The following is a 7,672-nucleotide window of genomic DNA, read 5'->3' as shown; positions in this document are numbered from 1 at the left end:
AATAGGGGACAAGATATCACGGCCTAAAATGTGCCATATGTGATATCAGGGCCTAAAAATTTTGTGCTGCATATCTTAGTCATAGTTTTAGTATGAAATTAGTTTTTAACAAATAAAAAAAGAATTTCAACAAAATTGTTCAATTTTCAACTTTAGAAACGAATTTTAAGCCAAAATAATAAGTTTATAACGAAAAATGAACTATTTAAATTTTCTGATGAAAAAAATGGATTTTTAACAAAATAGTTCAATTTTCAACCAAAGAAATTTATTTTCAGTTAAAAAAAAATAATTTTGAACCAAAAATGGAACAGTTAAATTCGAAATTCAGACGATTATTTTTGAATTTCAAAAAATCGGATTTACAACACAATAGTGAAATTTTCAAACAAAGAAATAAATTAACGCACAAAAAGGATAATATTCTTCCAAAAAGATCATTTTTTAACCAAATAAATGAATTTTCAAACACATAGTTACATTTTTAGTAAAAAAATCATTATTACCTAAAAAACAAAATTTTATCAACATATTTTATTTTTCATGCAAAAAATGGAATTAGAAAAACAATAATTTAATTTTTAAACCAATAACTTTCTACCTCAAATGGAAATTCAAACATTTTTAAATAAATTTTCAAGAAAAAAAAACTAATTTAAAAATAAGATAAATTTTCAATGCAAAATGGTTACATTATCAGTTTAAAAAATAAATTTACAACAACAAAAATTTTGCTTGACAAAATAGTTTAATTTCTAACAAAAAAACATATAAATTTTCAACTAGAAAAGATAAATTTTGAATCAAAAATGATGCAGTCAAATTATCAACCAAAAGAATGAATTTTTTTACCAAAATAAATGAATTTTCTACTAAAAAAGAAGAATTTTCAACTAGAAAAAGATAAATTGTGAAAAAAATCAACAAAATTTTAACTTAAAAATGAATATTAAAACTAAAAAAAAGTATTTAACGAAAAATGTAATAGTTCTGTTTTTATTTAAAAAATTTAATTTTCGACGAAAATAAAGAATTTTCAACAAAAAAATATAATTTTTACCAAAAAATTAAACAGTTAAATTTTAAATCCGAGAATTTAATTTTGAACAAAAAGAAAACAAATTGAATTTACAACAGAATAATTAAATTTTTAAATAAAGAAGTGAATGCACAAACAACAAGAATAATATTCTACCAATGAGATGGATTTTTAACCATACACATACTTGAATTTGAATTAAAAAAGATAAATTATTAACAAAAAAATGGAATTGTTACAGGTTCAGTAAAAAAAAATAATAATAAAAAAGAAAAAAAATTAATTTCCAAACGTAAAGAAGAATTTTCAAACAAATAACATTCACAAAGCGCGCTGGGCGCGCGGCTCGCTAGTTTGAGCGAACCTGGGGCGCGCGACTGTTGGTTCTCGCGCTTCGCGCTCGATAATACATTTATCTCGCGCTCCGCGCTCGGTAATGTATTTACCTCGCGCTTCGCGCTCGGTCTTTGCATTACCCTCCTCATTTGTGCACAGGCCACAATGCGAAAATTTCTACATTCTATGTTAAAAACTATTATATGAAATGTCTATTACAATTTTTTTTGTGTGTACCTTGGTCTGGTACTGCTTATTCTGATATTGCAAAATAATGATCATATTTTATTTTTCCTGACCCTAATAGGGCCCTGCTATGGTTGTTTAATCATTTTCCCTTTTCTTAAGTGAAGCTGAACACTTTTTTTTTTAATTTGTCATTAAAGAAGGTTCTCAAAGTACCTACGGCCTTGACGATTACATTCTCATTGCAATAGTCGCGCTTAACAGTTAGGTTATACTGGCTCTAATTTTTTTAATTTTGGGCTAATCAAAAAAAATTTGGCTAGTATAGTCTTGAAATATATTTAGTATCTAGTGAAAATTTTGAATGCAATTTTTGTATCTATGAAAAAAATACATTTTTCTATTTTTTGAAAATTTTCAAAATTTTGAAAAGTATATAACTTTTCTAATTTTCATCAAAATTGAAAATTTTATTAGGATAATTTGAAAGTCTTTTACCCATCTATAAAAAACTTTTACAAAAATTTTATAATATCAAGAAAAAAATTTTTTAAATGTTGAAAATGCTATAATTTTTTTAATTTTGGTTAATCTAGAAAATCGACGAGAATAGTTTTAAAATATATTTGGTATCTAGTGAAAATTTTGAATGAGATTTTTGGATCTATGAAAAAAATAATTTTTTATATTTTTTGAAAATTTTCAAATTTTTGAAAAGTATATAACTTTTCTAATTTTCATCAATATGAAAAATTTTATGTAGTTAATTTGCAAGTCTTTCACCCATCTATAAGAAATTTCGACAAAAATTTTTAAAATTTCAAAAAAAAATTTTTTGAAATTTTGAAAATACTCCCAATTTTTTAATTTTGGTTCGAAGTATCTGATTAACGAACTTAGCCGTCATTTTGGGTACCTTTAGAAGTGGATCAAATGCGGACTCGATTGGACAAATCCTTCAAAAGTTAACGTGGCTACAAAATTCAGGTAACCATACATACATACAGAAATACAGACAGGCTGACACCGATGAAGTTTTTTGATTTTCGGATTCTGTAAGTGCCGAAACGTAAAATCCGTTAAAAACCAGAGATAAAAAATTTGGACGATTACATTTCAGTCTCAGGAATGAGAATGTAAAAATTAAAAAAAAACGAATTTATCAAAAATTTATAACCAGATAGTTGAGTTTGTCAACTAAAAAAGATTTTTTAACCAGGAATAGAATAGTTTAATTGTCAGCTAAAAATATAATTTTTAATGAAAACAATGATTTTTTACCAAAAATATCAGTTTTCAAACAAAAAGGAAAAGTTTCTACCAAAAAGACGAACTTTCAACTGAAAAAACTCTTTTTAACTGAAAATTGCATTTTATACTCAAGGTTTCAGTCGAAAAAATTAAATTTTAACACAAGAATAACATACAAAAAGAGAATTTTCAACCAAAATATTTATTCTCTTTCTTTAAAGAAAGTTTAAATAAGTAGATTAAAAATAATCATACTATCGACAAAACAACTATTTTACTACATTAGTCGACAACATAACATTAGAGGTCAATGAATTACAATATTTATTTAAAACAATTGTTCTCGTACTTCCCTTAAAATGCAAACTGAATTATTCTTAGAAACAAATAAGAAAGTCCAACTTATTTTTATTGAATACAATCCTTTTTAGTTTGAAAGTTCTAGTATTATATTATTTTGATTGAGGTTTCACCTTTTTGTGTTGAACATTTTTTTATTTGGTTTAAAATTAACTTTGCTGTTAAAAATTCAGGTATTTGGTTTGGAAATTCAACGGTTTACAAAAAAAAGTCAACTGTTCTGTTAAAGTACTTCATTTTGACATACGAATTTAAAAAAAAGTTGATATTTTTTTCTTTTTGGACTTACCCGTGTGAAAAAATCCACATGGATTGCCCTCATGCCTTGTGAAATCCATGAAGGCAATCCAGACGCCGTTCCTTATGGAAACGACATGCTAATCCATAGGGGCCCAACATGGGTTTCCCTCATGGATCCCTCAAGGTGCCAACATGAAAGCCCTCTTGGTTTTGTTTTGCCAGTGCTGGCATCTGTACTGGCATATCTCTGGGATGATAACACTGTTTTGTACTGGGCTGTCGGTGTTGGGCCAGCACTGCATATCGCTACTGTTTAGAGAGAGTACATATATTACATTTTTAAACATTGTATTACAAATAAAATTTCTAACGCTACGGGGTATCGAACCTACATAATCTATCCCTAAATCTATCGCCTAACAGTCGGGAGTGCTAACCACTGCGCTAAACCGACAAGTTGAAACTCGATGACGTTTTGTAAATGTAAAATACACGAACAGTTAACAAGAATATCAATAAAATAATGATTAAATAAATAATTTAAATCGATTACCATTTTTCTTTGCGTAATATTTTGTTTTTTAACGTTGTAGACTACTTTAAAACTTTTAACAATGACGGGAAATGTAATTTTTTATTAAAATTTAACATCTAAAATTTTAATCAAAGATGAAACTTAGAATTAAAAAAAAAACAGAAAAAAAGTTGTTTTCGGGACAGACATATTTATAGTTTTTTTGTCAGAGTTCGAATTTCAAAATAGTGTTATCGAATTTTTGTCAGAAATTCGCTGTTTGCAAGTCTGAACTCGTGAAACCATAACATTGATGGCGTTAAAAAAATATTCACCCTTTGGACTTTGAAATTCGAATCGTTGATCCGTGAGGGCAACCGAGCTGGGTCCCCTGCGAGGACCCATATGGAACATCCATATTGTGAGATTACGAATTTTAGAAAAGAGTCATTCAATTTTTGACAGAAAATCATTATTTGTAAGTCTGAACTCATGAAACCTTAAAATTAGTAGTGACGATAAAATATACGTCCTTTCGACTTTGAAATTTGAATCGTTGATCCGCGAGGGTAACCGAGCTGGGCCCTCGCCGGGGCCCTCATGGAACATCCTTATGATGAAAGTTCGAATTTCAGAAAAGAGTTATTCAATTTTTGACAGAAATTCATTGTTTGTAAGTCTGAACTCACGAAACCTTAAAATTTGTGGTATTGAAAAAATATTCGCCCTTTGGACTTCGTCGAGGGCAACCGAGCTGGACCCTCGACGGGAGCCCTCGTAAAATTTCCACGCGTGGAACATCCATGCGGGGCCCCGCCGGGGGCCCTCATCCTAAGAAGTCTCAGTGGGGCTTTTCCAACACGGGTAGAAATCCTTTTTGGTTGAAAATTGATTTTTTTAACTGAGAATTTAACTGTTCCATTTTTTGTTACAAATTTATCATTTTTAGTTGGAAATTCAACTATGTAGTTGAAAAATCGTCTTCATTGGTAGGAAATTATTCTTCTCGTTTTGAAATGTATCTATTTTTGTTGAAAATTCAGTTATTGGGTTGTAAATTCCACTCTTCCGTTGCAAATTAATTTTGTTCTTGTTGAGAATTTAAATATTTTTTATAACTTCTTTTTTCGGTTAATAGTCATATTTTTACTGAAAATATAACTATTCCATTTTTGGTTGAAACATTTTTTTTAGTTGAAAATTCAACTGCTTGATTGAAAATTCATGTATTTTGATGAATATTTGTCTTTTTCGGAAGAATATTATTCTTGATGTTTGTAAATTCATTTCTTTGGTTGAAAATCTAACTTTTTTGTTATAAGTACGATTTTTTTAATGGAAAATTTAACTGCTCCAGTTTTGGTTAAAATGTATCTTTTTTAGTTGAAAATTAACTTCTTTCGTTGAAAATTTAACTACTATGTTGAAAAATAAATTTTTAATCCGCAAATTTTAACTATTCCATTTTCGGCTGAATACATTTTTAAAAAATTAAAATTCATTTCTAAAGTTGAAAATTGCTTTCTTTTTTGCCTTAAAATTGGTTGTTTTTAGAGAAAATTAATTTCATTGGTAGGAAATTCATCTTTTTATTAGAATATTATACATTTTGTTTGTGCATTTACTATTGTGTTCAGAAATTTAACTATTCTGTTGTAAATTCGATTGTTTTTGTTTTTTTTTTAAATCCATTTCTTAAATTGAAAATTTAACTGTTTTATTTTAGGTCTAGATTTTTTTTCAGTTGTAAATGCATTTCTTCTCCTGAAAACTAAACTATTTTGTCGAAAATTAAATTTTTTATCTGAAAACGTAACTTCCGTTTTTGTTAAAATACTAATTTATTTAGTTTAAATATTCATTTTAAAGTTGAAAATTTACTATGTTTGTTGACATTCTTGTTTTGTCTTTAGATATTATCATTTTCAGTTCAAAGTTCCTATTTTTTGTTACAAAATGAAAATTGAACTATTTAATTCTAAATTTGTTTTTTTTTCTTTTGCTTGAAATTTGACCATTTTCAGTTAAAAATTCATTTTTGGAATTAAGTTATTCTCGTTTGAAAATTAATTTATTTTGGTGATGAAACAGTTATAGAACAGAAAAGAACATATTCTGTAAATGGTTAAGAACAGGGTTAGACCAGGGTACGAGTAATGTGGTCTCAAATGGGCGTAGCCGTTTTGTAATAACGTGACAGAACCATGTTTTGTCAAAGATCCCTAACAATTCTGTAACAGCGTTATATGTCAAAATAATACATTATGTATTAAGGGCGTAAAGAGGGCTATTTTGACGAGTTTGACTTTGCCTCCCGAACAATGCAAGGGTAGCAGTCACATGAGGAGAAATATCTGTACGCCCTTGATACACACTATACTTTTTGTCCTACCCCTACCGATAGAAATCTCAGAGTATATGCTAAAGATTCTCAAGACTCTGAGAAGCTCTGAGAAATTCTCCGCAGGCCCTCAGGTACTATAGATATATTTAAAGGTCCAGGTAGATCGTTTAAATGTTTTAAAGGCTTTAAAATGCCCTTTCCGAAATTGAGATAAAAATACGATCATAAATAACAAACAGAGAGGCTGAAAGTGAAATAAGAATTCGATCATAAATAACAAGCAGAGAGGCTGTATCAATAGAGTACCCAGTGGTCACCGGGACGTCCTAAAGACGTTCTTAGAATGTACCTGTATGTCATATGATTTGATGTCTTTAAGATATCCTTTGGATCTTTTCATGTCTTTAAAAGGTCCTTAGGACGTCCGCCGAAAGACGTATATAGGACAAGTTTAGGACTTGTGTGCCTACTGGGTAACCGACACTCAAGGGTCCTTTGTTAAGCTTTCAGATTAAAATTTAGAAATAGATTTTTTTTAATTTCATAGCTAACAGCCTTAACCATAATAATTCGAAACCTACGGGCTTCGATGATTTCAGATATCTAACTTTTGTTTTAAATGTTGAAAATTGGAATTAGTACAACGTTTCTCGTAAATGGAATGGGATACACCAAAAAAGACAACATTTTTAAATTTAACTAGAAAATAGTATATTATTATATAAGTTATAATTATAAATAAGTATAATGAGAAAATTCATCAATTAAAAAAAAGTGTTAGTAATTTGAAGAAGAACTTAAAAAGCGAGAGTCGGGTAGCGACGGCCAAATACTGTAAATGACTCTGCCCGCCCGGAACGTGATGAATACAAAAGGAATATTATATTACATGCCCATCACTCTCAAAAGGACCAGTAAAAGGACCTTGAAAAGGACTCAAATCTCTCTGACTATCTCAAAGACTAAATCATTCAAATCGACCCTGCTTATAGGCTCAAATGGGCCAAGCTATTTCAGTTGAAAATACTCTGAGATTTCTATCGGTAGGGACCCTCCTTGAAAACAAGCATACTAGGCAGTCTGATAAGTCCCTGAAAAATGAAACACGGAGACGTTTTTTTGGCCAAAGTCGGTTTTATTTTTCAACATACTCTCCTTTTAGGTCGATACATCGAGTCCAACGATTTTCTAACTTTTTGATACCGTCCGAAAAGCACTCGATCGGAAGGTCTCCAAAATACGCCTCAGTTTCAGCTATGAGCTCCTCATTTGAGTAAAAACGCTTACCGGTGAGCCATATGGTTAGGGAACAAGTAATAGTCGCTGGGGGCCAAGTCTGGTGAATACGGTGGCTGAGGAACCAATTCGAAGCCAATTTCATGCAATTTTGCTTGTGCAACTA

Source organism: Belonocnema kinseyi, chromosome 4, assembly GCF_010883055.1.
Source record: "Belonocnema kinseyi isolate 2016_QV_RU_SX_M_011 chromosome 4, B_treatae_v1, whole genome shotgun sequence".
In the NCBI taxonomy this organism is placed as follows: Eukaryota; Metazoa; Arthropoda; class Insecta; order Hymenoptera; family Cynipidae; genus Belonocnema; species Belonocnema kinseyi.
This window is presented reverse-complemented; position numbering follows the sequence as displayed.